This window comes from Pogona vitticeps, chromosome 1 (assembly GCF_051106095.1).
Source record: "Pogona vitticeps strain Pit_001003342236 chromosome 1, PviZW2.1, whole genome shotgun sequence".
Lineage (NCBI taxonomy): Eukaryota > Metazoa > Chordata > Lepidosauria > Squamata > Agamidae > Pogona > Pogona vitticeps.
In genome coordinates, this window is record NC_135783.1 from 280,119,204 (window position 1) to 280,136,632 (window position 17,429).

General features: G+C 40.2%; 1 pseudogene; it reads right to left on the minus strand.

Annotated features, from left to right (window-relative positions):
- Positions 1 to 342: 342 nt before the first annotated feature.
- Positions 343 to 2,478, minus strand: LOC110073518 (DDB1- and CUL4-associated factor 7 pseudogene; annotated as a pseudogene).
- Between the last annotated feature and the right edge of the window lie 14,951 nt (positions 2,479 to 17,429).

Here is a 17,429-nt window from a genome sequence, read left to right on the forward strand (position 1 = left end):
GATGTCTGTCAGACACATAATTGCTAAAACCCTTTCGTGCACCTTGACCTGTGCAATGGAGATGACATAGTCAGCAATGGCCTCTGATTAAAGCCTCCTTTGAAAACATTAAGGTTTGTGCAACTTGTACCCATGGCACCCTGATATCACCAAACAAAGCTTTTAATCAGTGGCAATTTGCCACTGATTACAACATCATTCCTGTTGAACAGATGGAGCTGCACAACAGGATTCCGGCCAACATTTTGCAGAAGTTCCTGAAGGACCCACCTCAGTAATATTAACTGCTAGTCAATGTCACTGCTCATTTAATATAAACGCTCAACACAAATGGTAGTTATATATACATAACTTTAATTGAAAGCAATAATAAAATCCCAGATAGTCAGAAGGCTCAGCATATCCCTGCATTTCATGGGGGTGAGGGGAGGAAGAAGAGGAAGGGACATGTTAGTAACATATACCCATCAACACCAGTTGTGAGTATTCTTAGAACATGTTATTAAGAGCTAGTGGCACTGTCTCAATGCACTGTTATTCGTAATATTACTAGGGGTAAAGATTCTAATTCCATTTTATTTACCCCATATGGCCCAACCATTTTTACACTCTTAAGATTTCCAGACAGTTGTTGTAACAGATAGCTATCCAGTCCGACTGAGTTGAGGCCCACTGTACATTTTTGATTTCTCCTTCTGCTGTGTAGGCCAAGATTGGGTCCTCAATGGCATGTGGCATTTGCTGGATACCCCAAATAAGTGCTTGATGGTCATCTGCCACTGTGCAGATATGACAAGAAGAATGTGGTGCCCAAGCAATGCCGTTCACACACGCTCTGTGATTATTCAGCCTGGCAACAGGTGTACAAGGGACTCTGACATCTAAAATTACCACCTCCATGACATGCATTGCCATTGTTGCAAGGTAATTAGGATCCTGCTTATTCCAGCAAAGACGGAGTAAAGGATGGTGCTGAGGATCTTCACAGATAATAGCACTGTGCTCCAGGTGCCGCAGATCAAACATCCTCACTGATCCATCAGCACCAACAGAAGCAAACACCTCCTGCACGGCTGAATGCAATATCATACACCTCTTTGTCATGAGCAATCAGCTGAGTCTTGACATGGCCTGACATTCACTCTTCCTAAGACCTGACCAGTCTCCAAACCCCAGATAGTGCAAGTTGTGTCAATACTAGAGGTACCAAGTAGATAAGGATCTACTTCATTCCAATCAAAAGATGTCGATGGAGCACAGGAGTCAGAATTCTTATTGTTGTTCAACAAACACTCTGTTCTGGTCTCTGTTTCACCCACTCTCCGCGCACGCAAGTAGTCACCACTGGTTGCCAAAAGGTCTGGATAAACCCCTTTGGTATCTGGGATCCACATGAGCTTCGTACTGGGATATGGATGATCAAAGGTATTTCTGCAGTTGAACTCTGAGCTTTCCTCATCCAGCCCAATGAGTGGGACCTTATTATTGTACTCTTCCACGAAGCCGCCAAGCACCAGCCTGAAGTGCTTGTCGGGCCTGAGGCTCCAGTTCATGGTGTACACAGTCCATGGCGCCTCGTACTTATAGATTATTATTATTATTTATTATTTATTTAATTTATATCCCGCCTATCTAGTCGTGGTGGACTACTCTAGGCGGCCTATCTAGTCGTGGTGGACTACTCTAGATCTCCTTGCGCTTCCCGTGCAGTGACATGGCGGGCAGGAAAGCTCACTCCATCCGCCCCTTCCAACCACCCCTCGCCTTCTCCTCAGACATCCCTCTTTGTGACATCACTAGGACCCCTCGTGGGTTTGAAACTTTCACCCTAAAATCCAGGGAGAGGGAAGCAGCTAATCTGGCAACCCTAATTTAACCTAATAGTAAACCATAATTGCATACAGTATTACCAAGCCATTTTCTATGAATGGTGATTATTTCGATGGTTTCTTCAATACAGGGTACTCAGATGTAATGAACCATTTCCTTCTTCTGGGGATGGCCTGAGACCATGGAGCTTGCACGAAGCTTCACAGATTGGCTTTTGTTCCAGGAGTCATGGAGAATTGAACCTCTGGCAGCCAGGTACAGTACTTAACTCAATGAACTATCCCTCCAATTCATTTCAGCTAGTTTTAATTTCTAATGGAGGGTGTCCATTTAATTCCTGCTTTGTAAATATAGATGCTGGGTGCTGTAGAAATACATTATGATATGATATTGCTGTCAAACATGAAAGATAAACTCTAGATGAGGAGTTGGCAACATCAGATGTTGGACTGCAGCTCCTATCAGTAGAGCGAAAGGTGAGGAATGATGAGATATTTAGCCCACCAACATCTAGGGTTACAGGTTGCCCACCCTTGCCCTAGATAATGTCCAAGAGTATTTAAAAGCTGGATTTGTGTTTTTTTTTCTGTTATATGAGACTCACCTGTCCTAAAAGATCGTCTATGGTCTTTGTTTCTCTACCTCCATTCCTACTGACTGTAATACTTGTTCATTTACACTGTTTCACAAAGCTTTAAAAAGGTGATTTTGGAATGTTTGTACCTATTACCATATTCAGAAAACTGCCTTCTAATCAGACTACTTCTGAAGTACAAATCAGTCCTTCAACAGCTTAAAGCATTCTGAAACGTGTCAAAGTAAAACATTGTGGTTCCCAGCAAATTGCTATTTACCTCTCTCGTTCTCATTCTTTCTCTCTCTCTTTCACTCGATGGGTCCCTGTATTTGTTTCCAGTGGTTCCAAGAAATGTATTTGGGAAGGTTAGCTGATGATCAACACAGCTGCTTAATGTCAAATGATGCACAGCAGGTCATCCTGCAAAGATCATGGGTTTTGGACCCACCTGGGGAAATACTTCTAAGGCCAGTCCCTTGGGGTGGGAAGGCAAGGTCTGAGAATGTTTAGACTCCAGCATTAAAAGCAGAACTCTGGAAAAAGATTATTAGGAGAAGACATGTTATCTTATGGCCCAAAATGATGGATGTTCCATGTGTTCATGGATAAAGCTGAACAAAAAACACTTCCAAGGAGCAGAGCAACTATAATGTGTTCAATAAAGATATGGCAGATGTGTGGAACTGTATGCTTAGTGTACTTTGATGTTCTCTCTTTTTCTTCCTTGCAAAAAGCAGAGAAAACAATTTGAGGATTCTCCTTGAAATCGTAGTCTTCTCAGCAGGCTGGTTTTTGTAAAACCTTTTGGAAATCTTGATACTGGTTTGAGGTTAAATTTTTGAAGTCTTAATAACAACTAAGGGGTTTCTCTAACTGATACTGTAGTTGTAATCCTTTTTTAGTAATTTAAATTTTGAGATTGTGGGGTTCATGTTGAAAGGTAACATTTAACTGTCAGTTTAGAAAATCTAGAAACACTTTTATTTCTCCAAATATTTACCATAAACAGTTCTCTGCTAGGATTCCCATTGACTGTTATTCTGCATTCACCTACATTGGCTGGAAGCTCAAACTATTGGCCTATCTGTGTTGCATTTTCCCCTTTTCAGTAAACCTTTAGAGTACCCTGTGTCTCAAATGGAAAAGCCCATCCAGTAAACACATATTTACTCACAGCTACAAAATAGTCCTGCTGATCCACAGATGGGCCCGTACCACAGAAAGTACTGCTGTATTTGAGGGTTTATTTATTTTTATTCATTTCATTTTATCTATTCTCTTTTATGCCCCCTTTCTTCTTGGTGGCCAGACTCAAGGCAGCTCACAGATCATTAAAACAAACCAAAAATTTCAAACAAGATCCTTGAATAATTAAACATTATTAAAGTTACTAAACATGGAAATTTTTTAAATCATCTTAACAAGTATCAAAAGATTAAACACACTGGTGACAAACACAGGGGATCTAGCTATTTTAAAATTAAATAAAAGTTTGCCTTAAAAACAAAAACATTTTAAAATAAACTCCAAAAGGAAAGGAGGGAGGGAGCCCCATAAGGGAGAGCATTCTACAACCTGGGGGCAGCTATCCAGAAGGCCTTCTCTCAGGTCCCTGTCAGACATTCCTTTTGTAAACAATAAAACAGAATGAAACAAAATTCATCCTTATCATGTCATCACATATCCCATTAATAAATGATGCACTCTGAATATGTCAGCTGCCTCTGCTCTGTCGAAGGTGGTATGTAACCTCTATCTGCATCGTTTGAACCAGAATGACTGTAGTTCACATAGAAGACATTACTTGATCCTGCAGTCATACACATTGAGCCCCTACAACAACACATTGCCAATTTAGTGAGCAGCTGTCTGCTATCTTTCCTTTCTCTCTTTCTCTTTCATGGTGATGTGGGGTGCATTATTTCCCACTAAAAGAGGGTAACAACTAAAGGGATGAGAGCAGCCAAAGCACAGCCACTTTACCCCTCTCTGGGAATCTTCCAGCTACTTGCAAAGACATGGCTGTGTTTGAAGGGAAAGAGTCTTGTGGTACCTTTAAAATGAGAACATTTATTTTAGCAGGAGCTTTTGTGGATTACAATCCATTCCTTCAGCAGCCTAGAATCTCAGGAAATAGACTAGAAGCCACAAAGGCTCTTGATGCCTATGTAACTCTTGATGGAAAAAGACAGGAAGAATATAAAAGTGCTCCTATTCACCTAAGGAGACACCATGGGTGGGCCATTTGTGCCATAAAACTCTCAACCAGGTTGGTCACTTGTCCAGTTCAGGAGAGACAAAATGCTTGTCTCTCACCAGTTATTTACAACAGGTCACTGCAGCTGTTTTGCACATCCAGTCTGCTAGGATTGTGCTGTATAACATGCATGCAGCTTGCATCTGCCTCGTGTCAGTCAGGATGACAACATTGGTATATACCATTTCCCCAGTTCTTCATTTCCCCTCCCATTGAAAAATTATGTCTAACTAGAAGTTCCCACCATTGCCCACATCAGGCTCCATCAGCCACAAATGTATAAGATTTTAAAATACAAATTTATTCTTGCCATTTTACTCCCTTATTGTGCACTAGGTGACACAAGAAATTCATGCCATACAAGCCCATCCATTATGTGTCTCATAACAAAGTTCTCAAAGTTACCTTTTAAAACTGGTAGTTTCAGTTATTGTTCTGAGAGATCAGAAATTATCAAGTTACTACAACAATTAAAATCTTTAAAATGTAACATGGTTATTAACAACCTTTTTTTTCCCAATATCTTAGGAAACATTTACATGTTATAAGCCACCAGTCTATGGCACAAAACACAGTCTTTTCAAATCCACCTCTTCCTTGCCTCAACTTCCCCAACGGAACAAAAAGCATAGCATGAGGCAACACATCACTCCTCCACCATTTAAGAACTACTGTACAAAAATACTAAAAATCTACAGTTATGCCACAACAGGTTGAGACTATCCCTCACTGCAGTGTAATAAATTTATACCTCCATTATTGAGGAAAGGAACTAAGTACAAATAACTAGTTACTTTCATATACAATATGTCTTTGCGTGTACAGATATCTAGATTGAGATTGAGATCTAGACCTAGATACTGTATATAGAAAAGCAAGGGGCATGGCAGAAGTCTTTTAAGCAAAGTCAGCAAGACAATGAATGGGATTCTGTCTGCTGGACTGTATTCTTAAGCACATTTTGGCCATGTTTATAGCTTTAAAAAACCCAAGAACCTTTCTCTTATATGCTTTATGTAGTGCTGTTTCAATTGTTCTTTACACTTTGACTTGGCTGTCTATATGGCAACATCTGAAAACTGCAAGCTGCTTAGTGACAACCCCCACTCCCATCACCCAAAGATAGGCTCTGACAAAATCTATGAAGGAATACAATTTAATGAATGCCCAAGTATGCTAAGCAACTCATCTGTTGACACAGATCCGTGGAATACTCACTGTGCTAAGAGAAACATATAACTCTCCAACAGGGCAGTAAGTTGGTACATCTGACCAGCAACCCATGTAAAATCTGCATGTCTACCAAGGTCTTGCTTGCTAAAATCATGTCCCATCAAATGTTGGCCTACGTCACTTTCACAGATGACTGAAAACTAGTGAACTTAGACACAATCCATTGTTTGAATTTCTCAAGGGTCTTTAGAGCAGTGGTTCCTAACATTGGGTCCCCAGATGTTCTCGGAGTAAAACTCCCAGGAGCCTTCACCAGTAAATACGCTGGCCAGGATTTCTGCAAGTCGTAGTCCAAAAATGCCTGGGCCTCACTAGTCTAGGGAGTAGTTGCAGATCCTGGGTGCAAGTCTATAGCTGCCTTTAGAGTTCATGCAAGCTCAAGAGCAACAGCTCACAAACAGGATGAGTAAACAGAGGCCTTTTGCTTGGCACTAGAAAAGACAAGAGAGGGTGAGGCTGTGTGTCTGAGCTGTTCAGAGGTTTGTTTGTGTTTGTAGCTTTTTGTTGGATTGCACCTGTGGACCAAAGCTCACAGTGGTAGGAGGAGAGAGACAATTCATTCAGAGAGGACATGAGCTAAGACCCAGCAGCTGCCAGGTTTATAACTACACTTAGAGTCCCTAAATGCTCATGAACTTGTGACCAGGGTGAGTAAACAGGGATGTTTTGTGGAGGAGGCCTCGAATGTTGTTCCAGCACCAAGAAAAGACAGACAAATGTCTATGAATGTTTCACAATGACCTGCAGAACTTGTGGTATGTTTTTCTTGCATCATCATCATCATCATCATCATCATCATCATCATCATCATCATCATCATCAACACCTCATTGCAAATGTCCAAAGATTGCACAGACAGATTACAAAGCTAGACATGATATGATGGAAATATGAGTACTCTGGTCACTATGCGAAAAATATAACTATATATAGCTCCAAAAACCTGTGGGAACATTAGGTAGAGAAGATTTCAGAAAATGAGGAAGTCAAGATCTTGTGGGATTTTTGGATCCAAACGGATAAGACACCTTTAGCATAACACTCCAGATATATTAGAAACAGAACGAAAAAATGTCCGGATCATTGACATTGCAATTCCAGGGGATGCCAGAGTTGAAAATAAAGAATTAGAAAAACTAGCCAAGTACAGAGACCTGGCAATCAAAACATCTGACCTCTAGAAGAAACACACTTCAGTGGTCCCCATAGTCGTTGGGGTTTTGGGAACAATATCAAGAAATTTCACACAGTATTATAAGCAGTTGCAGATTTCAGAAATAACATCAACAGAGCTGCAAAAAAATGGCAATACTACGAACAGTATATATGTTACGTGAATATTTAGCAAAAACCTAAAAGTTTTTTTGGTAAAACCTTGTATCTGTTATATAATATCAGCCAATGTTTATATAATTTTAATTGATTGTGCCTAGTATTTTTAACAACAAAACAACAAAACAAACAAACAAACAAACACCACCACCACCACCACCACCACCACCACCACCACCACCACCACCACCACCACCACCACCACCACCAACAACAACAACAACAACAACAACAACAACAACAACAACAACAACAACAATAATAATAATAATAATAATAATAATAATAATAATAATAATAATAATAATAATAATAATAATAATAATAATAATAATAATAATAATAATAATGTGATCATAAGTCAGTTCAGTTTACTGCTCTCTTCTTCTGGGGGCACCCTGGGACTCTGCAGCTTGCCCAGGGCCACACAGGCTAGCTCTACTCACAGGAAGCACAGGGGGAATCAAACTACCCACCTCCGGTGCCACACCCAGATACTTAAAACACTGAGCTATCCAGCCAGGTTTCTTGCCTAGAGATATAGAAACGTACACCTATAGCAAGCATGAGCTTGTTGCCCTGCTAGAAGAAAAGATACAGCAGCTTGAGGCTCATCTAACCATAATTTGACTCATCAGAGAAAAGGAAGATCAAAATCCTCTTGCACAAATATGTAAAAATTATAACTTCTAGAGGTGAAGTGCTTGTAAGTTAAGAAATCTCCACAGGCATTATCTGTTATATGCCAGGTAGTGTTTGTACTGCAGAGAACACTTTTAAGTAGAGCATTATGGAATATTATGTAGGTGGAAAGATTCCTGCCTCTAATCAAATCATGAGGAGATATGTGGTACTGGTAGGTGATCTGTTTGTAGATCTGGCAAAATGTCTTCGAAGATGTGTTGTCTTCTTGGCACAAAGATCTAGAAAACGAAAAAGAGCATCATTCCTCCCTTCTGATTCAGGCATGAACAAATGATGCTACCAGACACAGACTTTAACATATTGCAATTGACTACAAGATGTGAAGTGGAAAGGCAAAGCATCTTGGGATACATTCCTCCTTCCTGGCAAAGGTCATGGTGAAGAAGAAGAGGCAAGAATACAGGAAGAGAACAAGTGGCTGTGCAGGTGGTATCATTGAGATAGATTTGGCTCTTTGGACTACAGGCTGTGTTTCCATGACGAAGGACTCTCGATAAGTGATGAGTCTGTCAGATCAGGGAGTTCTGACTCCTGAAAATCTCCCTAAGAGGCCTTTGGAATTGGATAGGTCTCTAAAAATTCAAGGGACGTGGTGGAGCTGCGGGCTAAACCGCAGAAGCCTGTGCTGCAGGGTCAAAAGACCAAGCAATCGTAAGATCGAAACCATGTGACGGAGTGAGCTCCCGTCGCTTGTCCCAGCTCCAGCCAACCTAGCGGTTCGAAAGCATGTAAATGCAAGTAGATCAATAGGAACCATTTCAGTGGGAAGGTAACAGCATTCCGTGACCACAGAAGATTGCCTTCGAACAAAAAACGCTGGCTCTATGGCTTGGAAACGGGGATGAGCACCGCCCCCTAGAGTCGAACACGACTGGACAAAAATTGTCAAGGGGAACCTTTACCTTTACCTTTACCTAAAAAAATCACAAGCCTGTACTCATTATAGCTGGCATTTATCCCAGAGGAATATTCTGCACCTGTACAATTTATTTCCTTCTTCTGAATATCCTTTAACTTATTTGCTGCACGCAAGACAGATAAGCTGAATGTCTGAGAGAATCTCTACTTTTCTTCTTTTTATTGAACAGGCAAATACAAGCAGATATCACTTTAACAAAATCTAAGAATATTCTAACAAAAGCTGATATGGTGCTTAAGAGTGGAATAATAAGACTGTAACAAAGGCTTACAAATACTTATTACGCAATAAAAATTGTTACAAAAGCATACTCTCTAACTTATTAAAAAACTCTCAGTCAAGTCACATCTATGTAAATATCTTAACAGACTTTTAGACTAGAATATAAGCTATTATAAAAACACATCAGCATATACTGAAATGTCTCCCTCCCCTGCAGAGTTTTCTCACCTCTAAGAGGGCTCTCCTGACATCCTTTTCTCCTTGCCCTGGCTATATCTTCTGACCATTATTTATATCCTTATCTTCCTCTCATCAACTACTGTCACACAGACCCAGTTCCCCTGTGTTCTTCCACACAACCCAGGTTCACTTTCGGGTATGACATTTAATTTTCAACCCTTTTTCGCTGCCACCAGAGGATATATTCCCCATTCTATTAAATATGACTCTTCAATCAGTGTTATTCAATAAAACAATGTTTATTTAAGTGTTTATTAGTAAATCATGTAAAGTACATCATGGATGGTCTTAGGTCTTAGGCATAATTTCATTCAAGAAATTTTGCTTTGGTAACATTCATATTTGTTTATATATATAATCATGTTAACCAAGGTATTTATTCACTTCTTTTCACTTCTAATTCTTTCCAATCATAACCATAAACCATACAATATCGGTACTTTCTATGTCTTATTCCCTATCTCTCCATTATTCTTCTCTAACACAAGGCTGGTCCTAACTGCCTAAACTCCTTTTCTCTAACTCCAGTCCCTAACTCATCCCTAACTCTTCCCTAATTGCTACCTAACTGATCTTTAACTGTCTTCCATTCTTCTTATATGTCCTTAGTGTTGCCTTTTCTGTACAACCATTGGCTCCTGAATCAGGGTTCCATTGTGATGGACAGGAGTGGTTACTGACCTGTCCATCACAACTACCAACAAACTCTTTTCTAGGACTTGCAAGTTATAGGGGTCTGATGCACCAGCAGAATTTTTTAAATAGGAATTTCTATTGCTTTTGCACTTCCTGTAACATATAATGTCTGTAATTCAGAATTTAGCAAACTGCAATGGGAGTTTGACATTGACAAAATCCTTTGCAAGTGCCAAGGAAAACCGGCAACTTCACCTAGATGTCAGTGTACTCTACAACATGTACTATGGAAGATGTGTTCTTAGCTGCTACAAATGTCCTTGATGTTGTCTGTTATTGAGTAGAAATTATCTGATATATTTATTAATTGTTTGATGATGCTTTTAGCACCAATAAAGAAAGAAAGAAAGAGTTTCTCAAAAACAAGTCCTGCCGGAATAATCTTATCTCATTTTTTGGATATAAACAGCAAATTGGTAAAAGAGGGAAATGCTGTGGATTTATTGTACCTAGACTTCAGCGAAGTTTTTGACACCAGGCTGGTAAAATGTGGGCTAGACAATGCTACCACTCAATGAGTATGTGGCTGGTTGATGTGTCAGATCAGATGGCTGATGCACGACTCTCGTAGAATTCTTACAGAATTTTAAAGACCTCTGGGGGGGAGGGAGATCAGAAGCTTGTGTTCATCACAGTTGGCATTTATCCCAATAAAGGGTTGATTCCAGAATGAAACCAAACAATCTTTATCAAATTCATCAGAGTCTTTTCATTGTTGCAATAATTTCAGGCAATATCAACTTTTAGAAATCTATGTTTTATTTACAGTATCTACATTGCTTCTATGTTCCACATACACAAAATATTTAAAAAGTAACACGTCAAAATGCATTCAAGACAGTCTTGCAGCTATGAGGAAAGCTGTAGGCACAAATACTTTTAGAATCCTTCCTTTGAACTTGTGAAAAGCTGTAGGAGTTAAAACTAAAGTTATAGGTAGAACTTAAATAATGTTTGAAGCCAAAATACAGGAGCAAACGTACAAGAAAATATCAAAAGGAATGTTTTAAGTTATATTCCAAAAATACAAGAGCATATAGTATAATAAGGCAGAGAATACATTTCTAGAACACGTCAGTGAAAAGTAAAAGCATCGTAAATCTAAGTAATTTTTGTTGTAATTAAAAAGCATATACAAATACTATATTAAAAATAAAAACATATTAAAGAAAATAACTTTCTTAGCCTCTAAGCATATTATTAGACACAAACAGAAAAATACTTTAACTCAACTCCAGTCAAAATAATTAGTCTACAGAGGAAAATCCATGTTGATTGTTATTGTCAGCATCTGGAAACAGCTTACTGTCACTCTGCTGCATGATTATTGTTCTTTGATGTCTGGCTTCAAAAGTAGCATGGAGTTGTGATGATGTAATGAATGCCTTGTGTGTGTGTGTTTCCTATCGCCACATATTTATAACTCTTTAAAATGTTTTCACTTCCTTCCCCTCTGAAAACACTCTTATCTGCAAAGTGTGCACATTCAAAGGTCTTGGATATCCAACAAAATTTTTAATGGAAAATTCTATTGTGTCCACACTCTTTGTGTCTCTATGGATTTGCAATTTTCTATCCGTTAGCTGCCATTACAGTGGTGCCCCGGGATCGCTAATGCGGAGGCATAGCGTCGGCCCCAATGGGCAAAACTTGCATAGCTTACCGATCTTCGCTTTGCGACGCCCGCAGATCAGCTGTTTGGCGGTTTCAAAATGGCCGCCGGACACCCAAAACGGCCACGCGCAGTGTTTTCGCGCCCTCCCCTCGCTTACCGAGGGCACGAAAATGGCTGCCGGACCCTGGCAACTTCGCTAAATGGTGAGTTTTGTGCCCATTTGGGCTTCCCTGTTCCGTTTAGCGAAGTTTTCACATAGCGAAGGTTAATCCGGAACGGATTAACCTCGCTATGCGGGGCACCACTGTATTATGTTCTTTTTTATTGTTTTCATTATCAATTTTACAGCCGTCTATAACTCTACAAATTTGTAATTCTAAGCCTTTATACTAAGAAGATCTTATTGCATTAAGATTTTAGGATATCAGACCATTGCAAACTCAGACAATTATGATCACCAGTAGGTTGTATTATTGGATTGTCAAATGCCATTTTTATATTTTCATATTTCCATCAAAAACAGTTCTACTCATTACATCATCCAATCTTCCATTCTAAAACTATATAAAAGTTTTCAAACCAGTGTTATCATATCATTGAATGTGTTCTTAGAATTAGCTAAAAAGTGATATGTTATTTTGAAAACAACTATAATGTATACTATTGTTTCAAGCTGTACTTTTAAATGCAGTTTCATTTCGACTTGCAACCTTTTCTACACTCCCTTTAATATTTTTTTAACATCTCATAAACTCAAAATTTTAAATATTGAGAGATGGGTCATAACTAAAAAGTGTTCATCAATAGTTGCTTACCATCCTGGAGAGGAATTGATGGGGGGGGCAATATTGGAGGCATTTTTGGTCTATTTCCTTTTTAGTTAGCAGAGCATAAAGTATAAAAACACAAACAGGTACATCACAAATGAAACATGAAAGAGAATAGCTAAAAATCCCAGCTTCCTTCCAGCCTCCTTTTAGCTACTTCCCAATGAATCAAGGTCTTTACATACAAAAATTACTCTACAAATAGCTTAAGTAAAGGAAAAATACTTTTACTTACAGTTGATCTTAAGTTACAGTCAGAAAAGCAAAAGGTTAAAGAAAGGGGAATGGATCTCTCAGCCATCTGGAAGAGCGAGAAATCCATGCAACTATATGGTCCAAAGGTCAGGAAGCAGAGAGGGGCAACTAATAAATGGGTCAAACAAACAGGAAGAGGGAGTGTGAGCTTGCCTCAAGCCCAGGGAGAAAAGGACCTTTGCTAATTGGTCAATTACATGGCTGTGAAGCCCCCTTCCTCTTGCTGAAACCTAGTGTTAGTGCATGCAAGATTGTTACCATCCCAGTAGTGGACAGTGGGGACAGTGCTCTTCAACATCTTCATCAATGACTTGGATGAGAGGATTGTGAGACTGCTCATCAGATTTGCAGATGAAGCCAAGGTGGGAGGAGCAGCTTTAGAAGACAGAATCAGACAGGACTCACTGTGGCCTTGAGGAACTGGAGAACGAGACCAAACCAAATAAAACAAGTTTCAAAAAGCAAAAGCTAAAATTCTATATTTAACTGATAAAAGCAAATGCACAAAAATATAGGGTGGGTGACATTTGACTTGTCTGTCATAGACATGAAAAGAGTCTGGGGTCTTAGTAGACCACAAACAAAGCTTTAGTCAATAGTGTGATGCAACAACAAAAGGAAGAAAAGGAAGTCGAGGAGCCATAGGCTGCATCAACAGAAACATAATGTCCAGGTCAGGAAAGGTAATAGGACCATTCTATTCTCTATTCTGCTTTGGACAGTTCTCACTTGAGACACTGCATCATACTGTTTAAAAAGGATATCAGCAAGCTGGAACGTGTCCAGTAGACAGTGACCAGGATGGTAAACAATCTAGAAACAAACTGCTCCAAAGAACACATGAGGGAGCTAGGCATGTAGCCTAGAAAACAGAAAGTGACATAATCGCTCAATATTTGTAGAGTTGTCACATACAAGATGGAGCAAGTTTGTTTTGTGTGGCTCCAGAGGGTGGGACCCAAAGCAATGGATGCAAATTACAGGACAGGAGACTTTGAGTAAACTTTAAGGATAACTTCCTACTCAGAAGGTGATGAATTCTCCTTCATTTCAGATTTTTAAACAGAATTTGGATGGCTATCTGTGGAAAGGTCCCTGAGGGTCACAGTGTCAGATTCACCTTCATGACCTCCGCACCAACCACCCCCAAAATGCTATCCCCACCTTAACCCTGGCAGGTGGCCATATCACAGACAGGGAAGCCAACAACACTGCTAGGATTGCTTATCACAATGGAGCACAAGGAAGCCATGGGAGGCACTCATCCTGAGTATCTAAAAGGCAAATGACCATCTAGAAGGAAAGAGACTTAGTGAGAGAGACAGAGTTAGAAGGATCTGGAAAAGGAGGGAGATTCTAAGGATATAAAGGGGGAAGGAGAAAGCAGAAAGCTGAAGAGCAGGCAGCAACAGACAACTGAGAAGGAAGAGCAGGAGGAAGGGGAGGTAGGAGGAAAGGGCAGACCTGGGTAGAAGCTGTGGAGTGGTGCTATCCCAACCACTTGAAGAGGTTATGTGAGCCGTAGGTCTGAGCTGGCAAAGAGACACCACAGCCCGGAGGAAACAATCAGCAACCTCCTGCCCATCCTACTCCAACAATGTCTATTCCAGCATAGCTGTAGTGGCGGAAGAGGCAAAGACAGTTTAATCCTCTCCAACAACTTGAAACTGAGAGGTGGGCCATCCAGCAGATGATATCTCCTTCTTTGAGCAGAGGGCAACAGCAAGGGCAGTTTTGAGTCCTTAGAGAGGGTGAAGTAACCACTCCCCATCTCTGGACATTAGGGCTGCCCAAAATCAGACAATCTGGGTGAACTAAAGGAAGGCTTAAGAAATTAGAGTAGTTTGGAGTTACTGCAATGGTTTAGTAAAATAAAAATTGTATTAAAAAGGAGTGTCAACCCCTACCCTTATGTCCATACCTGTGGGACCTTTTGATACCCACCTTCTCCATGGAAGATCTGGGGACATGCACATCATCTCTCCAGGATGCTTTAACTGTGGGTTTTCTGCTTCATCAGGGGTTGATTGATGACCATTGGTGTTCCTTGCAGCTCCAGAAGTCTACGATCATATGAGCATAGCTCCTCTTTTATCTTTATTCATATTGGTTTAATACATTGCATATTGCAATCCATTCAGTTTCTCTTCCACTCTTATTTCTATATCCAGGTAGCTATTCAAGGTGTCTTCCCCACACAAACTGAAATGGATTGGTACAGCCCTACAACTATCCAAATTGTACCAGGTCTGGCTCCTGCTATTGAGCAAAGTGAGGTGGATGCCTCAGACAACAAAATGTGGGATGTTTACTTAGTTATTACTGTATTTTTACTGCCAGAGAGGGGCTTATAGAATTTACTGCCTCATGTACCAAAATAACTTGACTGGCTTTGGTGCTATGCACCATGGGTGTAGCAGGGTGCCATTTGCTCTTCTGTGTCAAACACTCAAATGTCTTGAGCGAGCCCTGAATTCCACCTTTCAACCATCTCTTCTATGACTGCAGCAGGAACAAGCATCAATCATGTTGTGAAATACCTCAAGGTATAGAACCAGCCTGTCAGATCTAGGCATTGAAGGCAATGACAAAGCAAACTAAGTGTATGTGTGTGTGTGTGTGTGTGTGTGTGTGTGTGTGAGAGAGAGAGAGAGAGAGAAGATGTAATTGCATTCCTTAATGTTTCATGCCAATACAGTCCTGTGAATACTTAGCACTAAAGAAGTGGAACTTTCTTCTGAGGAAACACACATAGGAAAGGCTATTAATCATTTTGTGAGCTAACTGGGCAAGAATATGCATATATGCATACTTTTTTTAGATAAGAGAAGGTGCAATTACACTTCAAAAAGTCTTTCTATCTTTGCCTGAAGTTTTCATAAGTAGTTTAAACACTGTTTGCTCACAGTTCAGGCAGGGAGAAGGACATTTATCAACTTTTTTAAGATACCAGGGTGAAAAGACGAAGATTCAGCCATGCATCGCCATTCTAGCAGAAGTGACGTCTGAACAAACCTATCCATTCTAAAGGAAATCAAGCCTGAGTGCTCACTGGAAGGACAGATCCTGAAGCTGAGGCTCTAATACTTTGGCCATCTCATGAGAAGAGCAGACTTCCTGGAAAAGACCCTGATGTTGGGAAAGTGTGAAGGCAAGAGGAGAAGGGAACGACAGAGGATGACATCGTTGGACAGTGTCATAGAAGCGACCAACATGAATTTGACCCAACTCCGGGAGGCAGTGGAAGACAGGAGGGCCTGGCGTGCTGTGGTCCATGGGGTCACGAAGAGTCGGACATGACTAAATGACTGAACAACAACAAACATTTTCAAATGGAAGACTTTTGTTTCTCTGTGATACAGTTTTGAATAACTCCAAGCACCATGCCACATACATTGTAAACATTTATCTATTTATTATGCATTTAAATGTGCACAGCACATACACCACATTATTGAACAGTACCTGTATAAAACTACAGACAAATCTGGAAAATGGTGAAAGCATGTATCATGTAACATTGATATCAACATTTTACAATATTAATTGATAATTACAACATAAACTAGCTCTGAATACATCAAGGCAAGGCAAGGCTGTCTAATGGGAACAGATGTGCAGTCAAAACTGGTGCAGAAGGAAAACCATTTAGACCCAATATGTTTTTACGAAGCATTTCAATGATTGTGATCATTTCAATTTTGGTAATCTAGAAGTACACTTAGCTTTTGGAAGCATACACCCACATTAGAGAGCGAGCGAGCGGATGGTAGAGAAATATGTCAAACTGCACAGAGTTTGGGATCCACCATCAACAACATATCTAGGACTGGATTGCAAGATCACATTTCCAGCACTTGGAAAAGTTACTGGCCACTGGTCTATTCAGAATTGGCTCATGGCTTTTCTCTCCCCTTTGCCTACATTTCTCAGATAATATTTGAAAATATTTCCCAGAAACCCAAGAGAAAAAAATGGAATGGGGAAATCATCATTACTCTTCCAGTCTTCCCCCTGTCCAAATGAAAAATGCCACAGGGGCAGGCTGGTGCACAGATTTAACTTTTCACTGGATGTGATCTTTTGTAGCATGACGATAACTTTTTCATTCTGAGTCAGGGATGAGGACTACTACTTTCCTGACCCTATGAAAGCTTGCCTACAACTCATGACTCCCTACCTATTCTCAAGGGCAAGGTGTTTTCTTTTGTGGGACATTCAGAGAAAGAAAGAAAAAAAATCTACTTCTACTTCATTGACTATGCAAAAACCTTGGACTGTGTGGACCACAGCAAAATATGGCAAGTTCTTAAAGAAATGGGAGTGCCTGACCACCTTATCTATCTCCTGAGGAACCTATACGTAGGACAGGAAGCAAGAGTTAGAACTGGATATGGAACAACTGATTGGTTCAAAATTGGGAAAGGAGTATGACAAGGCTGCATATTGTCCCCCTGGTGGTTTAACTTATATGCAGAATACATCATGCGAAAGGCCAGACTGGAGGAATCCCAAGCAGGAATTAAGATTGCCGGAAGAAATATCAATAACCTCAGATATGCAGCTGATACCACTCTGATGGCAGAAAGTGAGAAGGAATTAAAGAACCTCTTAATGAGGGTGAAAGAGGAGAGTGCCAAAAATGGTCTGAAGCTCAACATCAAAAAACCTAAGATCATGGTCACTAGCCTCATCACCTTCTGGCAAACAGAAGGGAAGAT